The 13,629-nt window shown below is 31.9% G+C and overlaps 1 protein-coding gene across 2 annotated transcripts in view; it reads left to right on the forward strand.

Moving 5' to 3' along the window:
- The window catches only part of yl (yolkless), a 66,308-nt gene that overhangs the window by 26,874 nt on the left and 25,805 nt on the right, over positions 1-13,629 (forward strand). The gene's annotated exons all lie outside the window — the stretch shown is intronic.

A 13,629-nucleotide genomic window follows, 5' to 3' on the forward strand; every position in this document is an offset into this window, starting at 1 on the left:
AGCCCCAGCCACGCGCAACATATTTCCATAAAAACCACTATTCCAATATGCCCAGCTGAAATGAGAAGTCCGTTATGGTCTCCGTTCGTACTGTTCCGACCTCGCTCGCAACATTTCGACTGAGCGAACATTTGTAGACCGGCAGGGGCTAGCCGCTAGTGAAGGTAGAGACATGGTTATGTCGAAACTTTTAGTCAGTCAACAGACGGCGTGTGAGTAGGTCACTTTTGAATTTCATACGTATTTATATGTACGTTTGTGTGACCTGGTGAAGATTATAATTACGGAGCAATGAAAATTGTAATATACAAGGCTATTCCAAAGATATGGTGCCACACTTTAGGGGGGTTATTGTGTAAGAAAACGTTTGCATACCAACCCTTAGTCGAAATAAGCTGTTTCTCCCCTGGAGCCGTATTGCTACTTTGTTCATATTAAAAGACTTCGATATTTATTAGTTAAAATATAGCTTATAGAGTTTTGAGTTAGTGGTAATTTTATTTTTGGGGTCGTAGTACCTAGTAGCCTTTGATTTTAAGCGAATTTATTGTAAATAATTTAAATAAAGAACATATAGATTCGTGTTGGAAGGCGAGAGTCTAAAACTAGCTTAATATTCATTTTAGGTTACATCATTCCCTTAATTAGAATTTTAAATTGTACCCCCCTTTTTAAAATTACCTTTAACTCAAAAACAAATCTAAAATTATGTGTTTTCTGATTAGTATCTTCCTTCTTTCTAATAATTTTTTTCTTCCTAGTAATCTTAAATATAAACATATTTAATGTTGGTCTTGACCTCTACCTTCGCAAGTCAAATTGAAGTATTGTTTGGTTAAATCAAATGGGCTTAAAACCAAAGGCTCTCAATGACTAAAAATTTAAAAATTAAAAGACCCCCAACCCAAAAACAAATCAACAATTTTTTACGGTTAGCAAGCTTTTTCCAAAAATTGAGAGTGCTATTTAAAATTTTAAAATAGGGGTAACTAGCCTCTAGGGAATGAAACCTAATACGTAATTAATTGGCTACGTTTGAAAAGAAAACACTATGCCCTGTAATTTTATGTATTGATTAACAAAACCTGAATGTTTGTGTTGAAGTTTTTTTTTTAAACTATGGATGTGTTTTAAATAAAAATCATTAAAAAATATATTTATTATGTACACTTAGGTTGTAATTTTACGATGTTTCTTTTGTTGATTTTCGAGTGGTGCTCGAGTCGTCGCCTCTTCTTTTTGTGTCCCTGTCTTTAAATTATTGTGCATTTAATTGTTTAATGTGCATAAATATGCGTTGACGGCTAAAAGACCGGATGAGATCTTTTTCTATTTCTATACTCCTAGTGGTGCCCCTGTTTATCATCACCACTGAGTTACAATCGTTATTTTTTATTAAAAACACGATGTAAACAATGCATTACATGGCATCAACAACACGTTTGTAATCTGATGGGTAATTTCCTCCCCTTTACCCCTCCTCATTTATTCGCGCTTGGTGAAGTTGAGGTTGATGGAAATGCAGCCGATGAGGATGAACGCTGTGACTTGGCTGATAAAGCCACAGAATTTGACATACCTATTAGTGGAAAAATAACACTACGGTGGCAAAGAGATTTAAAGCCCTTTGCGATGCTTGGCTGCTCGGTCAATAATAGTAGTCTTGACCACCTTGCTGTATAATATACTATTTTTACAAGGCCGTATATTTTTTTTATATTAGCCGGCCGTAAATTTGTGGACATTCCCTACTGTGGATGAACAACCGACAAAATATCTGTCCCCTCATCTAGTACATACGAGTACATACCTATACTTACGGACGATTTGACCATATCGGGGCTCAAATTGTGAAATATATTTTCTATTAACACTGTTTAAAGTACACTTTCAAATGATATTTTTTGACAATTATAGAAACCAAAAACGTTTTCATTTTTATTTGGTTACAAGTTATTCCATCGTTCCTAATACATCACTACCTACACTAAAATTCCTATACCTGCAGTTTTTATTCTTATCTCTTCTTTTAATTTTTGAATTTATTAAATTGGTCTTAGCATCCTTACATGCTTGCTGCAAGCGAAATTTTAATTTTAATTAATGTTTAATGTTAATCCTCAAAATTAAACATAGGATCAGTCCCATTAACTAACACCAAAATGGTACCCATGCACTCCAAAAATCTGAATGTTCGGACGTATACATACTAAGAAAAGCACCTACACTTTTGTGTGAATTTTCAAGAGATCCCACGTCTCATGATGATACGCGGTTGAATTTACACTATCAATTTTTAACAATTTAAATGTTTCTTTAAACGTACTGGCCATGAACTCTGTGCCTTGGTCTGTTATGATGATTTACAATTATTTCAAGCAATTGACAAAGACAATGATTCTGAGGTATTACAAAAAGACCTTAACTCTCTTCTTTCCTGGTGTTCTCTAAACGGCTTAGAAATTAATGTCAACAAACGTAAGGTGTTAACTTATCGTTGACACATGTCGCACCGTTTTACGAAATTTTCCACGTCTCAAATTTGATCAAAAATAATACTTTTTGATATTATTATACATACGATTTTCACCCGCGTGACCTCCGGTCGGTAACATGTGAAAATCGTTTACAATTAATTGTCTCGTCTCTTTATTATTTATATTTTGCTGCGCGCGCTTAATAATTGTCAATTTTATACCAGCTGGATTTATTTATTTGGAGATATTTTTTATATCTTTATATCCCCAATGGAACAATTCTTACACAATTTTATAACGTCTCTCAACGACGTAGTCAATACAGACGTTGATCGAGGATTAAATCTCCAATTTTATAATTATTTGAATATTTAGCTATTTTAGCAAAGTCTTTTTCAAGTATGGGTTGTAACTCAACGGAATCCTTAGGCTGTTTTAACAACTCTGCGGGTCATCAAGCTTAGTATCATTCAAAATTGTCGAGGAATCCTGAGTAACGCATTTCCGAGCTTGTGCTCGTGTCAAGACGCACATGGTTTTATTTGTGCCTGTTGATAATTGTTTTAACTCATCTACGTCGATTTGTACACGCGATAAAACGTCTGCGATTACGTTATCTTTTCCTTTTATGTAATTTATAGTAAAATCATATTCTTCTAAAGTTAATCTAAATTTAGTTAATCTACTAGAAGGATTCGTCATTCCAAATAAGTAAACTAAAAGTCTATGGTCAGTAAAAATTTAAAATTTTCTACCGTATAGGAATGGCCTAAATTTTTTCACTATCCAAGAAATAGTTAATAACTCTTTCTCAATTGTACAATAATTTTTCTCAGCTCTGTTCAAACATCTACTTGCGAAAGCAATTGGTTTATCATTGGCATGTGAAAGTACGGCACCTAAAGCATAAACCGTAGCATCCGTTTTTAAAATAAAACAATTTGACTCTGAAAAATCCGGATACTGTAAGATTGGTGGTTGAAATAATATATTCTTTAATGTTTTAAAAGCAATTTCATAACTCCAGTGAAATGTGACTCCTTTCTTCGAAAGATTATTTAAAGGAAAAACAATATCAGCAAAATTTTGAATAAATTTTCTACAATAGTTAGCAAAAGCTACAAAACGTTTGACTTCAGCCGCATCTTTTGGTTCTGGATAATTTTTAATAGCTTCTATCTCCTCAGGATTTGGTAATATATCGTCAGATGGAATAACATGCCCAAGATATAAAAATTTCTTTGTTTTTAATTTCGCGTTTATTTGGATTAAGTTTTAAATTTACTTGTCGTAATCGCTGCAATACTTTTACTAAATTTTGATTATGATTTTTTAAATTACTACCAAATACAATTAAATCATCTAAACAAACAAAGCAACTTTCGTAATTAAACCCTGACATAGCAATGGTCATTGCCCTAGAAAATACACTTGGACTTATTTTAAGCCCCATAGGTAACCTTGTCATTTGATATTGACCTCTGTCTGTAGTAAGTGCTGTACATTGTCGTGAATCTATATCAAATTGGATTTGATAAGAGCCCTGAGTTAAATCTGAATGAGAAAAATATACAGCACCTGACAATGAATCTAAAATCGCGTCAATGCTTGGTAATGGAAATTTATCGTCTTCAATTCGTTTATTTAGCAACCTATAATCAATAACAACTCGCCATCTCCTCTTTCCAGATCAGATTTTTTAGGCACCACTAATATTGGTGATGACCATTCTGAAGTTGTTTTCTTCAATAATTCCCTCTTCTAACATTCTATCAGTTTGATTTTGTACCTCGGCTTTTTGAGCGTGTGGTAACCGATATGGCTTTGTATCAACAGGTGTTACGTCTTGCACTATATGTATCTTTTGTTTACAAACATTAGTTGCAGAAAGTGGATCGATTTCCAAATGAAACACGTCAGCAAATTTTGCAAAAATTTTATGAATCTCTAACACTTCTTCTTTATATAATAGTAGTGTTAACACGATTTGATTCTAAAGGTAAAAAGGTAAAGGTAAAGGTGTTGTTCCAAAAAGAAAAAACTAATTTCATAGTTTATAGTTCATAATTTATTACTGCAGAATATTTTGTAAAAAAATCTGATGCAATTACGCCATGCATCTCACTTTTTCCAAAATCATTTACGACATAAAACTCATTACTAAGAGAACTATTTCCTAACGTCAGTGAAAGATTCATTGTACCCTCGGCTGACATTTCGATTAATTTGTTGTTTAATATTTACATAGTTTGCAAAAATTACACTAATTGAAGCACCTGTATCTATTAAAAATGTTAACATTTGGGATTCGTATACCACATTAATAAAATTTAATGCATTGATATTTGAAATTATTACTGCGCTGCCGGAATTTTTACGACCGTTGGTCTCGAAAAAACCGATTTCCCGTTGAACGTGAATTTTCCGAAAAATGAGAATTTCCCGATGAATGAGAATTTTCCGAAAAATAAGAATTTTGAGAATAAGTCGCACTTTCTGAATCAGTCATATAATAATGTTGATTGAAGAAATTTCTATTATTATTTTCGCGATGGAAATTTTGACCTCTGTATGAAGAGTTGTAATTATTGTTACTGTTGTTATTGTTGTTCGAATTTTTGTTTGATTACTTTTGATCTGAATATCTGAAACTTTGCTTCCGGTTATTAAATCTCTGACTATTATTGTAATTACAGTTGCCGCGTCCGCGATTTTTATTGATGAAGAAAATTTGGGAAGCACACTTTTTGCCAATTTCTTCGTCCTTCGCTCCGGATATGGAATAGTTTCTCGCCTTTATCACAGTTCGCATCTCAGTATTTTTTAACCCGCTAGCAAAAGTATTAATCGCAATTTTTTCAATAGTTACTCTTAATATCTCTTTTGTATTGTCGTTACCATCGGATTGTACCAATGTTGGATTGATGTTCCTCAATTTTTTGACCAAATGACGCTACCGAACTATCATTTTGCCTGCAACTATGCAGTTGCGCCTAATGGCATCTGTTAAGTCTTTGTTGCTTAAATATGTTGAATTTAAACGCAATTTTGCACTGGAAGACAACCTAATTTTAAGAACGTAATGTGTTAGCAATTTTTTTCCCGCTTCATCCAAAAGACTATCGTACAAAGTTATAGCATCTATTATATTAATATTAGTTGCAGAGATTAGCTGATTTCATAGATTATGATTAATCTATGAAGTTAAGCAGCACTAATCCCGGTCATTCCTTGGAATGACCGGATAATGTAATGATGCCAAAAACATCGCAACTAACTCGTCTTTCGGAGGAGACGTTAAGCCGTCGGCCCCGGTCACTACCTACTAGGTTGTGGTCGTTAGGTCAAGTCAGAGGCTGTAGATGCGACCTGAAAACTCTGGTACCACCATATGCACATTTACATTTACTTGTTTAATACTATCCTCACTATTATCCAGTGAAGGAATTAAGTTAGACGCTGTGCGAAGGTCGAAGTTTTCACCCAGCTTTAAATAATTTGACTCAACACTTGCAACAATTGGAACTGCGGACACAGTAATTTTCTTATCTTTTAAAATCCTATCTATTTCTTTAATAATTTCTTGTGTTGCGTCAGGTCAGGTCAGGTCAGGTCAGGTCCGGACCCGACTGCACACAATTACTGAAAACTGATTCTAATGTAAAATTTTCTGCTGAATTCGAATCCGTAGATCGCTTTTTGATTTGGAATTGCCTTCATTATGAAAAAGACGTTTTTCTGAATATGTTTGAAAAACTATAGTTGCGCAAATTTTGTGTTTACTTCGTCATATTTTCCTTCTGAATAAAGCTAGAAAGTAAATTTTTTGGCACCAAATTTCCCAATATATGTAGATTCTAAAGTATATAAACAAACTTTAGATTTTACAAAAGAAAAGTAAAAAAATACAGTTTTCTTATAACGTGTTATATTTGTGAAGTGAAATTTTCGAGATCCAAGATTTTGTTTATTTTAAAAGACATACTTCTAGATAAGCAAGATAAAATGATGCCAACAGTTCAAATAAGTTTTTAGTGCAAGAGTCATTTTGATATCTGTAATACTTACCAAATTATTGCAATTTAAAGTTACTGCAATATTGCAGTATGCGCGCGAGGTGGAGTTCCAGGACCACTGGACCAAGCTTGCTAGGTCAAATGCCGCGCTATGTCGTTTGATTTCTCTTAATTTTTATTTAATATTTTTTCAATTACAAATATTTCAAGGGCCAAAAAACGGTAAATAATAAAATCATCAATAATTTTTCACGTCAAAACAGTTTACAATAAATGTCAAATATAATATTGTCAAAATAAATAATATTGTCAAAAACAATAGGTTAAAATCACGCATTTATTTCTAATTCATTACTTTCTAAGTTTTTTCGTCGTTTTTTTTTAAATACGTGACTTTATAACTCAAGAATGAGATAAATTACTCAAAAATGCCAAAAATTACATAAGTGCTTTTTTAATAATGAGTAATAAAGATTCTTCGTTCGATCACTTTTGTGAATACGTGAATTACGATAAAAAGATTATTAAAGAATTTTCAATTTACCATCATGTGATGACTAATTTATTAACCAGAAAAAGAAAACAATTGCAGGGCTTCGTTTTATAGACACAACATCTTTAAATTGCTTAGCTGCTGGACTTAAAAGGTTAAAAAAGAAATGACTAAAATGTGTAATTTGAACTAATTTCAAGGGATTTAGTTAGTAAATAAACTGTTCTTTGACGCGAAAATTATTAATTATTTTATTGTTTACTAATTTTTAACCTTTGAAATGTTTGTAATTGAAAAAAATAGATTTAAAAACTAAGAGAAGTCGAACGACAGGGCGCCATTTGACCAAGCGAACTTGATCCAGTGGCCCTACAGCAGAGTTGGGCGTAATCAGATTACAATGTAATTAAGTTAATAATTCAATTACTGATTAATCTAATTAATCTGATTACTTTGTATTCAATTACATTGTAATTGCAATTACTTTTTTATCAGCTGTAACTATGGTAGCGGTCAGCTCCATTTGCGTGTGCGTCATCTGACATTTCTGTCACTACGTTTACATAGCAGGATCATAGCGGTGACAAACTATCAAATATTTTCTGAGGTTATGAAGTGTTTCAATTTTGGGTTGGTAGTGAAAGTGTCGTTTTCTTTAAATAGATTGTCACAGGGTGGGATTAAAAGTCATGTGGGTGGTGTTGTATAAAAAGGTTTATTTACAGAAAATGACTAGATTTGGATGAGAATGTGTACTTACATTTGTTGTGGGGCGGTCATGTTTCTTAAGGGGCACATGTCACTTTTGGGTATCATAAACTAAACGGCACTAACCAGAACTCAACCGGGCTCAGCTCGACTCCACTCGACTAGTCTGGACTCCCTAATATTTCGCGTCTTTATTATGTTTCGAGAAGCTGACTCGACAATATTGATAACGTTTCCGTGTTACACTTATGAAACACATCGCAACCCAGACCTCTTTTCGAAATATAATTTTTGTTACGGAATATTAGGTAATAACAAACTAACCCGATTTCTGCGTATCTGACAATCTTGTTTATTACACTGGTCGAAGTATTATACCAATATAAAATTAAAAAGTTTTTCAATGGTTCTACTTTTGCAAAGTTAAACTCACAATTTTTGGTGCCCTTAGAAGATGGACTTTTTAAAGAACAATATCTAAAGTGGGAGTAAAATAGGCTACAAAAAGTATCTTATTTAAGTTAAGTACTTTCGATTCACTTTCATAAAAACCATTGTGGTGGAATTGACTAGCCTGTTACCATGACAACTCATAAAAGTTAATGCCAAGACTACCTAATTTCTACCATAATGGTTTTTATAAAAGTGAACCGAATGTACATCTAAGTATAAACATAAAAGGGTATGGACAAGAAATTTCGTAATAAAACTAAAATAACGTGTGGATTGCCCTAAACCCAGTTGTAAGCCTTGTTAATAGTTGGAATCTGTAATCATTTTTATGCATTTCTGCAGGTGAGAAATAAAAGATCTGATAGCTGAAACTAAATATGTAGGTCCACATCCCACCACCAGAAGCAAAAATATGAACGTCAAACTTATAATTTTGACCATCTACAAACTAGAAGATAACTCTTGTGTGAATGCTTATTAACAAATTAAGCTTTATTGACTCTTTATACGCACCAGGATTTGGTACATTACATCTGTGGTATACATACAATATGTAAGGTTATGTAATTTCCATTTTTATTTCATTTATAGAGCGTTTGGTCTAGTGACAGAATAATGGAAAGTATCTACTAGTGCAATATTGTTTTGCACCTGTAATAAGATTTGATTTAGGGTTAAAGATAAAAATGCATGTTTTGCGCGTTTTTTATCTTGTCGTACCTCCTAGGGGTGGTATTTCCAAAACGTCCAAAATATGCGGTTTTTATCTTTAACCGAAACCTCAAACATCAAGTTTTATAAATATAAATTAAAACAAATACTACTTTATATACAATTTTTAAACTCTGTTTAACCACCCTCCTCCCTTCAGGGCGAAATTTTGAAGAAACCTAAAACACGTGTTTATTTTCAGCAAAGGTCCCAATAGTCCCAATGCCACTTTTATGGTATTTCTTTAAAAATATATTTAATAAAAAAGTAATTGCTGTTGTGTATAATGTAATAGAATAAAGGAATCAGATTACATTGTAATTAGATTAATCTGTAATTAATTACTCACATTACTTGGGTAATCTGTTACAAAGTAATCAAATTACAAAGTAACAGCTTATTTTTAATTCTTAATGATTAATTAGATTACATTTTGCCCAACACTGCCCTATAGTCACTACAAAGGGAGATATGCCGCGATCTCCACCTTGCACGCATATTGCAGTAATTTTAAATTGCAATAACTTGGTAAGTATTACAGATATTAAAATGATTTTTGCACCAAAAACTTATTTGAACTATTGGCATCATTTCATATTTCTATCTTTTAAAATAAAAAATTTTCTCGTCTGGAAAATTCCACTACTCAAATATGACACGTTACAAAAAAAATATTCTATTACTTTTCTTCTGTAAAATCTAAAATTTGTTTATATACGTTAGAATCTACATATATTGCCAAAAAATAACTTTCTAGCCTTATTCAGAAGGAGAATATGACGATGTAAACACAAAATTTGCGCAATTTAAATTTTTCAAAAATTTTCAGAAAAACGTCATTTTCATAATGAAGGTGATTCCAAATCTATAAGCGACCTACAGATTTCAACTCAGCAGGAAATTCTACATAAGAATCAGTTTTCAGCAATCGTGTGCAATCGATTTGTACTGCCAGATAGCTGTCTACATAAATGTGCGGACGACTAACACAAAGTTATAGCTGTCCGCACAAATGCAACCATGGCTTTTAAATAAATGACATGTGGCAGATTTGTCTAACACTCGGGATCGGAATAGAATTTGATCAACAATAAAAATAAATTATTTTTGATACGGTTTCCTAGAAAATAATACCAAGTGGAACATCTAAAATTGTGTTGATTTGATGAATTTAATTTTTTTCCAAATAAAAAAACATCTAAAGACTGTTTATAAATTTAAAAATAATTATACGTATTCATCATTATGTTAAGAAACGATATTACTTAATGTGAAATATAGAAATAATTAAAAAATAACGAAAACTGAAAGAGTTAGCAACATAATTTTGTAGCTCCAGATTTTTTAAATATGATTTAGTAATTTTTTTAAGATTTTTCCCTTAATCTACACATGCTTCTCAATAACGTAACACTGAATGCCAGTTTTTGAGCATCCATTAGAATTATTTCGTAAACTGTACTTAAGATACTCGTCTTTTTCCAGATTTTCCAGCTTTTTTCCGTACTCCTGTTTAGATTATTTTATAAATTTTTGTCTACGTTCCTCATTGGAGTTATTTTGTAGACTGTCAATTGAAAAATTTTTCAACGTTGGCAACTCCATTTAAAATTACTTGTCCAGATTTCGTTCCTATGGCAATAAGATAGGGTTTCAACATGATTTCAAAATTTTTGACACTTAATTTAATAAAATGAGGTTTGGTAATGTTATTTTTTAAAAACATTTCTTCTACTTCCTACTTTTTATACTCTACTTTTTATCAAAACTCTATTGTAGTTGCGTTTAGCATTGTTTCTTGACAAAACAACATTCTAAAAACAAATTCGACATTGTGTTTTACTGTCCTTGAAATGATTGACATTCGGACTACATCGAAGATGGGGTTGTAGAAAATACATAAAAATATTTATTTTAATTTCTTAAGCGACAAATTTTAGAATTTTATTTTATCCTTTGTACTAAAATACCATCTTCGACCGAGTCATAATATACAAGGTGTCTCAGCTAAGATTTTCGAGCTTAATATCTCCGTTATTTGTCAACGGATTGTTATGAAATTTAGAATGGACATATTTTAGGAGGTGGTCTTTCATTGACCACAAGTTAAAAAATGAAATTTTGGAACACATTTCTTTTATTTAAAATAAAGCCAAATTACGTTGGATCATTAAACCTCGAAATGGCCACACAAAAAATTAATTAAATCGCTCGCCTAATCCAAGAAAAAAATTAAATTTTGTTGTTAAAAACTTAATCCAAATTTTGATAGTAATTTGGGCAGTCACCTTTTGATACAATTGATGAAGCATTTCTATGCGACATTTTGTGTACTACTGAAAAAAACTGTCAAAAGTGTGCGCGCTGTCAGAAAAGTAGAATTGTTTTAATTTGGTGAAATTACTTTAAAAACCAACAACAGTGGCTGAAATTTCTGTATTGTTCAAAAAGGAATCAAGATTTGCCTAGGGAAAGTGTCGTTTGACTTTTTGTGAAATGTTATTTAGGAGATTTAAAGTTCAAAAAATCGTCAAGAATTTGAAGACACAGGAAGCGTACCTGAACTAAATCGAGTGAGGACAAAACACGTCACTGGAAACGAAGCAATAGTTGGGGCTGTAATTCAAGCTTTTGAAGAGTATCCAATCAGCAGTGTACGAAACATTTCCAAAGTCCTGAATGTTCAAGTGTCTAGAATTTTTCAGTTGTTGTTCAGTCTTTTAGTCCTTTTTGAAAGAATTAAAGCATCCAGTACCAAAAGTAAGTCAAAAATATTGTTTTTTAGCATTGTATGAGTGAGAGATAATTGTGAAATGTCCCTTGCGTGACACTTAGGTTTCTGCGAGTAGGATTGACCAAAATTCAATGGTAGTGCTCATTTGTCTCATAGAGATCTACGCTTTTGCATCTGTACCCACGTTTAACAGTTTGTCTCTCATTTTTCTCGCGAAACACGTCTTCCACGAACGAGTTTTTTCTGACAGCATTTTCCACTGACCATAATTTTTTTAATATAAGTGTTAAAAGGCTTAACATTTTAAAAAGGCATGTAAAAATTACGTTTTTAAGACTTGAGTTGTTGCATTAATTGGATTTAATGTTTATCTTCTAAAATATCTGCATTTTAAATTTCATAAAAATCCGTTGACAGATGTCTGAGATATCAGGCTCGAAAGTCTTAGCTGAGACACCCTGTATGTATAGAAACTAAGTTAATTTTTAAACTCTCTCAGTATAGGCTTACAATAATACAGTGTGCTCAAAAACTGGCGCACCAACTCAGTGGTACGTTGTTGCGAAGCATGTGTAGATCACACGAAAAATCTTGAAAAAATTCCTAAAGTCATATTTTTAAAAATCTGGAACTACAAACTTATTTTGTTAACTTCTTCAGTTTTCATTATTTTTAGAGCCGGTTTACAGAAAGCGAAATTAAGATTTAATTCTAAATTAAACTAATTCGAATTAAGTTGCTATTTAAAATGCATTGACAAATGTCAAGTTAATCGCGATTAAAATTTAATTGCAATTAAAATGTTCTGTAAACCGGCTCTTAATGTTTTTATGTTCCGCACTAAGTAATCGTTCCCTAACAATACGATAAATAATTATTTTTAAATTTTTTATCAGACTTTAGCAGTTTTTAAATTTAAAAAAATAAAAATTCATCAAAAAATTCACAGTTTGTAGATGTGCCAACACTAGAAATTATTTCCTAGGAAACCGTTTCAAAAATAATTTATTTTCATTGTTGATCAAATTCAATTGTCATCTCTAGTTAACAAAATACGCAATTTTCCGACATTGATGAAACGTCAAGGCTAAACTTTCAAAAAGCAAAAGAGCGAAAAGTAAAGTGTAAAGTGTGGGTAAAGTGAAATATGAATTTTTGGGACAAGGACGTTCTTTTTGATGATCCACTGATATTAGGAATGATCGATTACGGTATCCCCAGAAAAATCTACATATACAAGAAAAAACTATTTAAATTACTTGTAGAAAAAGGAAAAATTCCACCACAAGTAATTAACAATCGACATTTAAATGAAAGAAATAATGTTATTAATACTTATTTTGGTAATTTACAATTATTTAAAGGTAGAGTCAACTAGAAAACAATAAAAATGCAATTTTATCCTGATCTTTTCTTGTTTTCTCTCGATACCAAGTCGAAAAGATTTCTCTTCTAGTTCCATTGCAGTGCAGTTTATTTAGAAGTATTCCACGTGGCAAGCACTGGCGAGAAAAGTTTGGTCACTGAAAGGATGTCTAGTAGCGCGGTTTTATTTTTGTTTCTTCAAAAAAGTACAATTGTTTGCGAATTTGATACTGCATCATTTGAAGAAGTTGCTGTAGCTTTCAGCAGGAGTTTTTTTATTTATAACTGTGCTCGCCTATTAGTGAAAGTAGAAGAGCTTTCTCGTCATTTGTATAATTGGGTAGCTTTGTTCTTTTCTGCTTCAAATCCAATGCAAAATAAATACTGCAATGACTTAAAAATCGTAAAATAGTCGTGAAGCAAATTAAAAACACAAACTAAAAGCGTTTTTCTCAGATAATCCAAGTTTAAAGTATTCAAATTGATGGAATTTTAAAGTGCGTTTATGAAGCAAAATGTGAACGAAAACCTTTATACAATTTTTTGATAAAACAGAGAGTTTTCTCTAAATCAAAATGGTTCCCACTGTTTGGGGACTGTTAAAATAATGCTTTGGACACAAAAAAATCACATAAGTTTTGCTTTAAGAATTATTGTTGCTTGGTAACTATT

This window comes from Tribolium castaneum, chromosome 3 (assembly GCF_031307605.1).
Source record: "Tribolium castaneum strain GA2 chromosome 3, icTriCast1.1, whole genome shotgun sequence".
NCBI classification, from domain to species: Eukaryota; Metazoa; Arthropoda; class Insecta; order Coleoptera; family Tenebrionidae; genus Tribolium; species Tribolium castaneum.